We start from the raw sequence: 13,542 nt of genomic DNA, 5'->3' as shown, positions 1-13,542 counted from the left end.
ATTTTCCCATTTTTAATGTTTTTTATTTACTTGTTTCCATTCCTTTTTTCTTAAATCAAGAAATTACATTCTGTTATGATTCTGTGGTTAGGTAGGCTGATAGCTCTGGCAAAAGCTTGGGCCTACTTACTCTCTCTCCTCTCCTCTTGGTCGGAAATGCTAAGAGGGGTGCTGGTTGAACCCGCATTAAGGCAGTTAATTATATTCATACTAATCACGTGCGCATAAATTAAAATGGCGTCAAACCACAAACCCATGCGGTGGCTGCAGCTGGATTTTGTCTTCCATTTTGCTCCCTGTCTTTGCTTCTTTTAGAAACTACCTTTGTGGACCTTGACCCAAGCCCAGAGGAGTGATGTAAAAGGCAACTTGAGCTGTTCTCTAGTTTAAGAGATTATCCGGTGTATAGAAGAAAGATGAAAGAAGAAAAAGTCTGAAGAATTTTGTAGAAATTTGAATTTGGGCCTGTTTTCCAGAAATGCTCCCGCTACATTACAGTTCACTTTAAAGGTACCAGGAGAATGGCTCAGTGAAGGTGAGCTCATTTAAGCCATTTATAAGGCTGTACAACATAAGATAAAAGAGATATAAGTGTTTGAAAATCATAAAAACGGACGCCGTCTTGAAAAATTGACTTCAATCCTACATATAGGCTACAGCCTATATAATACACTACTTAGTGTCAAATAAGACTCGCAACGTACACCAAATTTGGATCTAATTTGTGGCAGCCATCTGCTTGAGTTTTGAATGTATATCAAGCATCAAAATGTCCCGGCCCACGATGGACCATATGAGGGAGTCAAAATACTGAAAAAGGAGCTGCCACTTCTGTTAGCACCCTCTGTAAGGAATCTAGATGCGCTATCACTTCTGTATATAGCTCTCATTTTGATCAATAAAACTTTTCTTCAATAATTTGATTTGTGAAAATTCAATCGTCTCTTGTACTTATATGCATATTCAAAACAATAAATAATAATGTGATTACTTTTGTATAAATACATGAATATTAAACAATTTCTCACATTCTCATGTCACCGTAATGTTTAAAACAAATGAATACTAATTTAATACTGAGTGATGCATGAATAGAATAAATTGATTATTATTGTCTACTAGACTGGGACGGATCTAAGGGGAGGCCAGGGGGCAATGCCCCCTCCCAGAAAAATCCTTGAGTTATGTAAATTTAGTTTTACCTACATAAACTGTCAAGCAGCTGCAGTACTTGACTATGTAAACAACCTTGAAACCACAAAGCACCTCATTTTAGCAGGTTTAGTTTTTAACTTTCCTAAAAGGTCTGCTATGTTCTGCCACAGATCATAAGAGTAAATGGAAGGGATAGGAAAAGGAAGCATGGGCGCAGGCAAACCTCCATTCATTTCTATTGCTGCTAAGTAAACGGAGGTGGGTTGGAATTTTTTGACTGATTTTTGAGCCAAAATTACAAATTATATTGCTACATTTTTGAAAGACTCCAAGAGGATGTCATTCTTGCAAACAAAATTCACATACAATACTAGCCAATGTTTATTTATATTTTTTAATTTTTTGTTAAGTAGATAAATGCATGTGAAAGTAGCCATGTCATTTTTTCATAACAACAATAATGATACTAATAATTGTTTCACGTTTTATTAATAAATTGTATTTTAAAAAAACAATTAATTCATGTTACACTATGATCATGGAGTCACAGCAGGAACGACAATCAACAGGGTTGCAAAGAAGAAATGTGTACTATCACAGTTACTTGAAACAGGATTTGTGTCAATATTATTACTATATTATACTTCACTAAACATTAATCAGTTTAAAATACTATTCACCACAATAGCATTCAGCATTATCTGGATAAAAATATTACAAACACTTTTTTAAAAATCAACAAACAAGAATGTAAAAAAAATTAAGAAGACAAAGTAGCATTCTAGACAAATTCATAAAAAGTAACAGAAACAAGCACAAGTAGAATTTCACACGATTAATGATATTACAAAACACAAATTCTTACTATCGTGATGCAAGTTCTACTCTACATTGCAAGGTCATCCGTAATATCTTACATAATAATATTGAAAGTACAATGTAGAGTACAATTTGCGTCACGAGTGTAGGACTTTAATTTCGTTTTTTGTTGCTTGGTCAAAATCTTACTTGTGCTTGTTTCTGTTACATTTCGCTCTGATATCCAAAGCCATCTGAAAATCAAAACAATGATGGTGGCCACGTGGCAATGGTACCTGCATTTCCTGCTACTATGTCATATTTCCAATTACTTTTATTTACTCTAACATCTATGGTGCCAAACAAGCTTGCTTGACAACACCGCCTAACATATCCACCCATCTTATAATTGCCCCCCAAAAATTGCCTCCTAGATCTGCCCCTGCTACTAGATGTAATATTATTGAACAAATATAAAGATGACCTCAAGTTCTAATAATAGAGTTTATCAAAACAATGAAGTACGGCCTAACTAATTGATTGTATTTTGACACAACAGATAGCATTACTATGCATGAAAATTGTCACTGAAATTCAAAATGTTGTCTCCACAATCATGGAGTTTGCTAGCATCATATATAATGATGCTAGCATAGATTCGTTGTTTCGTGATTAGCTTTCACTGCAATGTAGGACATAAAACAGAATGCCCATGTGAGTGGGTCTGCAATGTCCCTCAAGTGAGTATTAGCAGCCGTAAGGAATTGCGACGATTGCCCCAGCTCTTGGAGTCTCTCCACTAGCATGTGGTTATCAACTAACAGCTCCTTCAATTCCACGAATGCCCCACTCCTAATTTTATCCACGACTTTTCTGGGAATGGTAGGGAGGGAAGTAGCTAGTGAAATCGAGCTTGGCTTAACTGGCAGTGGATGGATCGGTTGCTGAGTCCACCATGACACTGGGTCGAAAACCCCTGCAGTGAGGGTGCTTGTGAACAACGGCAGCGAGCTCACTACTGATGACGGGCTGAGCACTGAGGAACTGCTGCTTGACCCCATAGCCCCTGTATATAGAACAAGTTAAGAAGTGAAGGATGAAGAGGCGAAGATGGAGACAGACGGAAAAGGAGAAGAGAACAGAGAAAGGGGAAAGGAGGTAAAAGAAGTAGAAGGGGTTGTGACGGGAGAGCGGGCTGATAAACCATGCATGTGATGCCCTGTGTTGCCCGATTTGCATCCCGTGGTGACCTAGTGACGGACAGGCGGGACCATCGAGATGTAGGGCCCCGCAAGAGTGTGTGTAGCACAACACATACAACGCACCTGACAGTGGAGGCTCTGCTGATGGCACACTGGTAGTCGCTGAGGTTGCCGGAGGGCTTGGACCTGTAAAGACACTTTGGCCAGTGAAAGAGCTTGCACCAGCGGCAGAGCCCGAGAGAGCCTGAGCTACGCCGGCTTGAACTGCTCTGTTGATAATAGAGAAGAGCACTTCAACTCCTGTCGAACTGGTACCAGATGCTGTCACTGTAGTTGCAGCCGAACTCCCCGAGGTCCCTGCTCTCATAGTGATAGTTGTTCCTCTCGAGGCAGGGACTATTCCCCCAGAAGGAGGGATAGCTCCACTCAATGATGGGACTGATGTCCAGGGTGCTCCTTCAGCTGTAGATACGTCTGTGGAGGCCATAGTCAGGAGGGCAACGGGGGGTAATCCGGTACAAAAGACAATATGAGAGGCTAAACTGCAAAGTCAGAGGCTCAGCGCAACCAGCTTGCACTGAACAAGAAAGATCGCTTTGCAGCAGAGTGCAGTCCAATTGAATAGATCTGGATCGCTTTGTCGCAGAGTGCCGTCCAAATAAATCTGGCTGCTCAACGTAACAACACCTGCTTATATCATATTGTGTGGGTGTGCTAGCTGGTGTGGTTAACCCCGCCTAAAACATTGTACTAACCGAAAACTAACAAATCCACCTATCTTATAATTGCCCCCCAAAAATTGCCTCCTAGATCTGCCCTGCAACTAGATGTAATATTATTGAACAAATATAAAGATGACCTCAAGTTCTAATATTAGAGTTTATCAAAACAATGAACTACGGCCTAACTAATTGATTGTATTTTGACTCAACAGATGGCATTACTATGCATGAAAATTGTCACTGAAATTCTGTATGTTGTCTCCACAATTATGGAGTTTGCTAGCATCATATATAATGATGCTAGCATTGATTTCGTTGTTGCTAAGTCAGTCAGGTCTGTGGTCATTAATGCGGAGTTCGTACTTTAGTTTTTTGGGTCCCTTGGTCAGGTCAATAAATTAGTTTGTATTTGGTCCTTCACATGGTTGTAAATTAGTTTTTTGTATCTGCGAGTCTGCTTCATAGAGAAGACCCTCATTATTGGATCCATTGTAATCAATTCCTTTACCGATCTTCAATTCACGACTTTTCATCATCGCGTTATCATTACCCCCAGGGCCATTGACAGGGGTGATAGCAGGTACAAAAAACCAGGGCCCCCATAGAATTAGCAGATGGCAAGGGCCCCATATCCTGTACACAATTACTTTGTTAGCTACTTTTGAACATCTACAAGAAAAGAAACAGAATATACTGGAGTCTGTTGAGTGATTTAGACATTACTATTGTGATCTTATTATTAATAAAGCTAACTAATTAACCAGTTTTGGTTAATAACTACCGGAAGCCGCTCCCCTAATTAATATGCACCAAATTTTTAGTCACGCTTCGCACGCCATATGTACTATTCCCCTATGCTTTGTACCAGGGCCCCCAGAACCCTGTCAGCGGCCCTGATTACCCCACCTATAGTACGTGTGTCTGCTTTCAGAAAACCATGCTGACAACGTAGTTTGTCAAAAAGTATATCCAGTTTTAAAAGGTTTAATTGGGCGAGCCTGAGCTCGCCCTGCTCTAGCAATCCTTTAAGTCACAACTGTTCCTCTTTCCTTGTAAGTCACCCCTATTTATGTGTACATCTAATACGGTAGATTTTGTGCATTACCAAATCAATAATTAGAAAGTCAATTTTCAATTTTTCAATGAAAGAGGGAGTGTCACAGCAAATTAAAATGGCACACTAAAAGAAATAATCAGTTTTTTAGCAGCAATAACTGCAATATAAGGTAGATACACCATCAACACTTCTTCAGCAGTTTCAAAAGGTTCTGGATTCAATTAAGAGGCAATGCAGCTTATATCGCCCACGCGGTAGGCGTATATGCGAGGGTACTGCGATCATCCTGTCCGTGTATGTGTGTGTGTGTTCGCAACATGACGTCTTCTTTTCTGTTCTAAAATCCTAGCTGCTATTTGCTCAGGTCCTGAAGTATCCCACGGTCAACTAAACCATTCTTTACAATTTTTTCTTTGATTTACTTCTTTTTCCGTCTTCTCAGAGGCAGCATGAGCCAGCAATGTTGATAGGTGTTGTCTGACTTATAAGCAGCTCTCTTATGACGAAGGTAATAATGCATTAGGACATGTAAAACAATAGAGTGGAAGTTTTTATTAAATTAAAGTGTAGGAAACCAAGAGTACATAATAGGGGGAAGAGTGTCCTACAGCCTATACTACCTTACTGCATCTGTGTCTAACTGCTACCTGTCACATCCGCATTTTTAACGACCTGGGGGCGAAGCCCCCAGGTCGTTCCTATAATTGAATTCACCGTCGCGCTATGTATATATATATATTTTTATTTGTATGTCCACACTTACATTTCTTCTATACACGTTGTATTGGAGAAATAACAAGCCTTAGCAACCACCCGCCCACGCTCCTTTACGTGAGTGGGTGTGGTCATGGCAAACAAAATGGCGGCTTACACATGGGACAAAGTTAAGAGCTTTCTAACAGCAAGAGAGCATAGAGATACTGTCTAAAGACTTCTCTGAAAGCATTATAAGGTAGAGAGAACCTCTATAAGTCTTAATGACCAAGTTGTACTTGCAAGGTGGTGAAATCAATTATAGGAATATTTTTTACCCTGTTACGCTTGTTTCTGTATATTTCTATTAGCAGGAAAGATGTTAATTTGCCTCATTGAATATCATTATAATAATTAATGGGGGTGTTTGTTGTCCGTTTTAATAATTTTGTGGGCTGGATTTAGTTATTAATCACATTGCAAGATGGAGGATATCAAGAAAGAAGTGGAGAAAGTGAAAGGTTTTGTCATTTCCGTTGCTGAATATAATGGAGAACAAGCCCTTTTGATTCAGCACAGAATTATCTACAATCACCCTCCTTTAGGACCTACCTCTCGTTGTAGAATCATAACTGGCCAAGCAGGTCAACCACAAGAGTATGTTATACACATAATGTTAAAAGAGGTGGAATGCAGTATTGTCTCTTCTTCCACTAATTTTTTACATTCTCTACTAAGTAAATATTCTCCTTATTCTTCCAACTTTAAGTTTTGTCCTGGCATTGATGAATTAACCTACAAAGATTTTCGCGTAATAGTTCCTTTTGATCCCAAAAGCCTTAGAAGAGTTGAGTGTCCCATTCTTCGTATTGATTCAAAGTCATGCCTATTGTGGTTTGAGTTGGGTAAATACGTGCCTGTTGCTACGAGAGAATTAGATTTTGTTGGCTGCTGACATTGTAATAGATTGAAGAATGATTTGGCTCATCAAATGAAGCGGAAGGCTTCTGAAACCCCATCCAAAAAGACCAAGAGATGCAGTCCTTCGTCACGTGCCACATTGATGCATATGTCTCGTAAGAGTCAGTTGAAAAGGAAGAGTAATGCAAAGATAAAAAGAGATGGTGATGTACGAAAACGGAAGAAGTATGAAATTGATATGGATATCCCTTTCAACAATGAGCAGGATGAGGAAATGAGTGAGGTAGTGGCTACAATTGACAGTAAGTGTTTGGATGAACTAGCTAAGTTGTTTGAGGAGGGGGATAATCATGGAGTCGGAGAGAGAATTAAGGAAATATGGGCCACTGATAAACCGTCAGTTCAACAGGACTTTTAAGAAAGATTAAGATTGTAACAGTAAGTTTGAGAAAAATGTGTAATATGATGATAGTTAATTTTGTATAGGAAATGGAAAAAAAAGTAATCGATGGAGTTTTGTTACAATAAGAATGGATAAGCATGGAAAAAATTGAGACTTTCAATATATATTTAATTATAATAGCTTTGGCTGTGTTTTCACGGAGTCCCGCTGCCTATGAAGCTCTCAAGTATTTCAATATATTACAACTACCATCCCGTTTGACCCTACAAACATATACTGGAGCATTCCTACACCAGTCTGGTGCATGTCATGATTGCATTGCTGAACAGGTTTTCCAGTATCTGCTACATTATGAAAAGTTTATGACTCATGGCAGGAGTCACAGAAAGTTAGAGTAATGATATTTGATGAGGTGAAGGTGATTAGTTGGTTGATGTGGCATTCTCGAAGTCAAACAGTCATTGGCTTATGTATGACACGAAAGAATCAATCTTCCCTCGGTGATATATGTAGATTGTTGAATGACAAAGAAAGTGTTCAGCAAACATCGTACATTTTGCAATTTCTATGGAGAGACTTGACAAGTACTCGGACATTAAAAAATTCTATAAACATTAAAAAATACTTTTGTTTAATTTCTTTTGATATTGTTGGGCCATACTACACATCTTCAAGCACGATCAATAGTAAATTTCTCTACTCATGTGTCATGGAGACAATAAGCTGTTTCAGCTTCATTCGTTAAGAACTATGTTACTTGTTTGTGACAGTACTTCGAGTAATCTGACTTTGATTAAGGCAATACAGTCAATTTGGAGCTTATCCCATAGTCAGAGGTATAATTCAATTACTGTTGCATATAATTTATATAATTTATGTAACAGACAATGAAGAACCATACAAAGTTTCCCCTCTTATGCTAAATCCATTTGACCCACCCAATGTAATTTTTTGGCTAGTTTGTCCAACTCACCAAGTAAGATACTTTTCTAATTGTTCTTTCCTATTTTTACCTTTATCTACATCACATAGCTCAAAAATATGATTAATGCACTTCATTCCTCTGAAGATGAAGGTACCAAACAGTTCATGTTCAATGGATTGAGGTTTGGTTGGAGCACTATAAAGGCTATGTATTATCATGAGTGTGAACGTGCCAAGCAAGGTTTGACTAGAATGGTTCCCAAAATAAAGGAAGTGTATAATATACGTGACTCCTGGACCAAGTTAAACATGGCCCCAGGAAAAATAATGCAGGTTGGCTAAGTACAAATCTTTATAAATTAGCATTACTGTTTATTGTAGCATAAACAAGTCATGTCAGAAATTTTCTGTATACATCTCTGCATGATTTTTGAAGAATAACGTGGAAGATTACTGCACAGCACTGTTTATGTTATAGTATTATTGTTGCATTAATATTTTGTTTCTTTACTATGTAGGCGTCTTCTGTCCTGTCAACAAACCCTCTCTGGTCTTTGTTTCTGTCCTGAAAAGTCCCATTGTGAACACTGACAAAATCTAGGTAAATTTTTTTCTTGGTAGACATCTTCATTCGTCTTATACTAGTCAGCAAAAGCCAACAATGTTTTGAATCCTAAATGTAGTCTGAACTACTGGCAACTCTCTTATAATAAAGAAAGTGATGTATAGACTAAATACATGAAGTTATAGATTTTTGAAATTGAATTTAAACATTTTAATTTTGTATTAAAATCTTCATTCTGTTCATGAATGACATGATTGAGAGCCATGGAACATACGAGATACGGAGCCTAGGCGGTGCATAGCTTCATCGAGCCACACCTTTCTTATTTCCTCTGTGGTTATTTTTTTGTCAATTATAAGTTTTCTTTGTCTTGCTCAAGGTGTTGCTCTAGTGAATTAGTCCTAGTACGCTATATTCTATAATATTCTCTTACTCCCCTTAGTATAAGCTACTTGTGTTACTTTTGTTAAACCTGTATACTGTTATTTCTAAGTCTTGAATCCTTCTGATTTGCATATCTCAACCCAGTGACTTCAGTAAATCACTATTTTAACTGTGCATTGAAATACATGTTGTGCAGGGCTTTTTTTAAAGTTGATGAGTTGTTAAAGTGGTCTACTTTTGCTGTATTGATCTTTGGTCCACTATTACTGCAAGAGTCTTGATTACAGTCATGATACCTTTTGGTACATAATTATTTCATTATTCTTTACATGATATGAAATTTTTAAAAGTTATTTTTTACTGATTGAAGGTTTTACTGTTGTCTTTTTCTGTGCTTGAAAATTCTTCTGCAGTGAACAATGAACTGTGAGTCATCAATTTTAAATGCCATGATAAGTATTGAGCAATACAGAGCTGCTACAGGCTGCTTTGTAGGCTCTTTCCATGTTAGTTGTACAACTAAAGCTTCTTATGTAGCTCACAAAAGTGAACATTGCTGTGTCCTTCGATATTGAATGCATTCTTTGATTTTGTTTGTTACTTTAAATTTGTTATTATTGGGAGGAGATATAGAGGTTCACCCTGGGCTCTACAAAAAGTGTCCACTATGTTCACAATTTAATGACAATCACAAATTAAACTGTGACCACTCTAGTCATTGTTTTAAGCATCATAAAAGAGGTAGCATTGCTATACAACTAACCATGAAATGTCTTCACTGCTTTAAAACATAGAATAAATACATTGATTTGTAATCAATGCGGACATAATTTCAAGATCAAGAAAGGTATAAAATCTTTAAATTTTTCAGAACGTATGACTATATTAAAAGAAAAAGAAATTAAGGAAGTCAAAAAACAACAATCGAAGAAGTGAATGGCAGATATAACTGCTAACGCATCAATTTATGAAAAAGCTGTAAGAAATGATAAAAAAAAGATAAATATGGCTAATTGTAGAAGTAATGAATCAATTGATCAAACAACTTTTCCAAATACAAAATACGCTTCACATGTCTCATTTAAGAGCAAATGAGTCTGCTGATGTAATAATAGGAAGGAATGACAAAAATCAGCGTGAACAAAGAGCACGTAAAACTTCAGAAGCTGCTGCACACAGAAAGCAGTTAAACAAGCAGAACTTGTGCATTGTTAGAAGAGATGAAGATCCAGAGCAATCACAAGTTAGAAAAGCACTCAATTCTGCTAGTCAGAGGTCCAACACAAGTAAAACAATTTCTTTAAATGACACTATAGCATCTTTTAAAAGAAAATTAGATTTAATCCAGACCATGTGTGTACAGTATGCCATCGTATGATATGCTATCATAGTGTGTATCAATTTTGCAGACAAATATAGCAAAGCTGACCCTGAAACGCTACATAGGGTTTTTTCACTTATGTATGTATGTAAAGATGGTGCTGAATGGGTTGGCCATACTTGTCATCGAGCCTTAAAGGGAGGTAAAGTCCTTTTAATGGCCAAAATTAATGGATTATTGTTACCAGAAATACCACCTGAACTTAAAAATCTAGATGACATTGAAATTAATCTTATTAGCTTGAGGATACCATTTATGAAAATGGCGTCCTTACCTGCTGGTAAGTGAACGTCAACAAATGGACCTATTGTCAATGTTCCTTGTAATGTTAATAATATTTGTCATGTGCTACCACGTTTACCTTAAATCATGGTTTTGAAACTTAAACGAAAGTTATGCTACAAAGGACATTACATGCATGGGTATGTACGTCCTGATGTGGTATTAAATGCTTTGTTAGCTTAAAGTTCACAACCCACTTAATAAAGATACCAAAAAAACCAAAATATGGTAGCTGATGCAGCTGTAGATGACAATGTAATTTTCTTCAGTTTGTTGCAAGAACCCAGCAATGACAATTACATAGTCCATAATACACATTCACTTGAAATAAGAGATGAAAATGACGTTCCTATGAAATCGATTGAACTGCATAGGAGTGTACCAGCTGAAAATGTTTCAGTAAATGATCCACTTTCATCTGAAATTAACAACCAAAATGAGGTTGCTATAGAAGTAGACACTCCATATGTAACCTTGCCAGCTTTGTCAGGAAGCATGGTTATATTATTTTTGATGTGCCAGGAGATGGCAGTTGCCATTTTCATGCCATTGCACATCTACTTTTGAGCAGTGAATATGCTTCTGATTTAAGAGCAAGAGTTGTAGCTTACTTCAGAGCTAATCCCACAGCTCCCGATGGTAGTCATCTTTCTGACTATATTACTAGTGTCTCTGGTAATGCACTGTGATCGGACAACTACTTATTAAATTTAAGTGGTCGAGCTTGGGGTGATTATATTACAATTTTCACGTTAACTAATATGTTACATATTGAATGAAAATTTTCACAACACTTGGCTCAAACATTGTCACTGTTACCCCAAATTGTGGCAAACACTATAGATACTGTACATGTAGGTCAGATAAGTGAAACTCACTATGTTGGCCTGGATCTCATCTCTAGCATTAATAGTTTAGCTCATGAGCCATCAAATGTATCTACAACATGTAACAGCATAGGCTCTACTTGTACTGATATTCTTGCACCTGTAGTTAGTTCAAATGGTAACAATGATGTTGACCTGATATACTTGATAATGCCACAATTCGAGGAGATGAGCATGTAAGACAAATAACAGGTCGGGCTGCAATGGCAAGCATATTATTGCCACAGGATCCTGAGGTAGAAGCCCAAATTTATTCAGTTGCTCCTGCTGATGGACAATGCCCTCTTGATATTATGACATAATCCTGTCACTGCTGCCCGTCATATTCAATACAGAATACATACATTTTTAATGATTTTTTAGAATCTTTCGCATAACCTCAGGAATATTGTTCATTTTTTAATTAGAATTGAATTGCAATCTAGGGGGTCCCCTCATGCTGATACCCACATTTGGGTGGAAAAAGCCCCCAAGTTTGGAATTGACGATAATAAGTTAGTTTGAGTTCATAGATGAGTATGTAACTTGTTCAAAAGCACATAAAGAAGGAAAATTGAAGGAACAAGTTCTTTTATTGCAGCAACAAAAGCACTCTTTGTATTGTCGTAGGAACAAGTACTGTTGATTCCAATTTCCTCATTCTCCGAGTAAAAATACTTTAAGTACGAGTCCAACAACTGACGACAATTTTAATGATGCTTCTAAAATATTAAGAAAAGTACATAAAATTTTACTTGATAGACAAGTGATGTCAGTCTTACTCATTTGCTAAGATTGGATTAAGTTGATCCAACAGATTACTCTAGAGCAATAACTTATTCCACTAGAGGTAACATTATTGTATTAAAAAGAGAACCATTTGAATGTAATGTCAATAATTACAAAAGTGCCATCTTGAAGGCACGGGGAGCAAATATGGACATTAAGTATGTGTATGCCTGCGTATTATATGTTGCTTCATACATCATGAAGGCAAAAAAGTCAATGAGTGAATTGCTTCATTCTGTTTCTGAAGAAGTTAGAACGAAGATTTGACTGTTCAGCTTTGTAGAATAGGCTATGCCTTTTTGGCAAACCGAGTTGTAACTGCAGAAGAGGTAGTCTACAGAATACTTTCATTGCCTTTAAAAATGCTAAGTAGAACTGTAGTTTTTATAAACACAAACACAAAGAATATTAAAATTGCACAGTTAAAAGAAGACACATTGCTTTTTAATTTAGTTGATGATGATACCAATGTTTTTATAACGAACCTAACAGATAGACATCAACACAGACCACAAAGCTTACAATCAATGTCCTTGGCTGATTTTGCTGCAAATTATGTTGCTGACTGCAGAGTTGGTGATGATGGGATGATGAAGAATCAAGAGACGCATTTCCCCCTATTGATGGCAGTGTGCCAGAAACTGAGAAAGAAATAATTTTAACATGTGGTTTTGGGAAAATGAACAAAGGGGCGTGGGAAGCTGTCATTAGATTTAGAAAGTTCAACTATGAGTCTGATCCATCAGATTGGTACAGAGCAAATTGGTATGATGAGGATGTAGACTTGCTTGGTGGTTATTCCACCTATGAGGAACATTACAATTATGTTCACTCAATTATTTCTAGTAATGAGAAAAAATATACTTTGTTTATGTTGATGATATTGACATGACTCTGGAGGGTCCTCCAGAGAATATCTGGGAAGAGATAGCCCGTTCTACTGAAGAAGGTAAATCACGTGCTCTTCAAGAGTGTAGCAAAGAGCTTACAGAAGTGACTCAGGAAGACATTTGAGTAAATGATCACATTAACAATATGCCTCAGTCACTAGGTGTTCGATTTGAAGCTGCTGCAAATGTGACCATAATTGACAAAAGGTACCTTATGGCGGATTTTTAAATTTATCATTATAATGAAAAATATTAACTTGTGAGTGCTCTATTAGACAAGCATTGGTTCTAAAAGTTACATAGTAACTTTTTGCATCCTCCAGACTAATTTTATGATCATTAAAGCTCAGGAAGTTGGATTTTGTAGGCTATAAAGACCTATTTCTCTATCGGCCATAAGGTACCTTTTGTCAATTATGGTCACAAATAAGGAAATTCTTTCTGATCCATATAGAAAGTTAATACGTTGATTGAAATCAAGGCAAAGTGATGTAGTAATGTTGAATCGTA

Source organism: Amphimedon queenslandica, unplaced genomic scaffold, assembly GCF_000090795.2.
Source record: "Amphimedon queenslandica unplaced genomic scaffold, v1.1 AMPQUscaffold_13493, whole genome shotgun sequence".
In the NCBI taxonomy this organism is placed as follows: Eukaryota; Metazoa; Porifera; class Demospongiae; order Haplosclerida; family Niphatidae; genus Amphimedon; species Amphimedon queenslandica.
Note: the sequence above shows the minus strand (reverse complement) of the source record.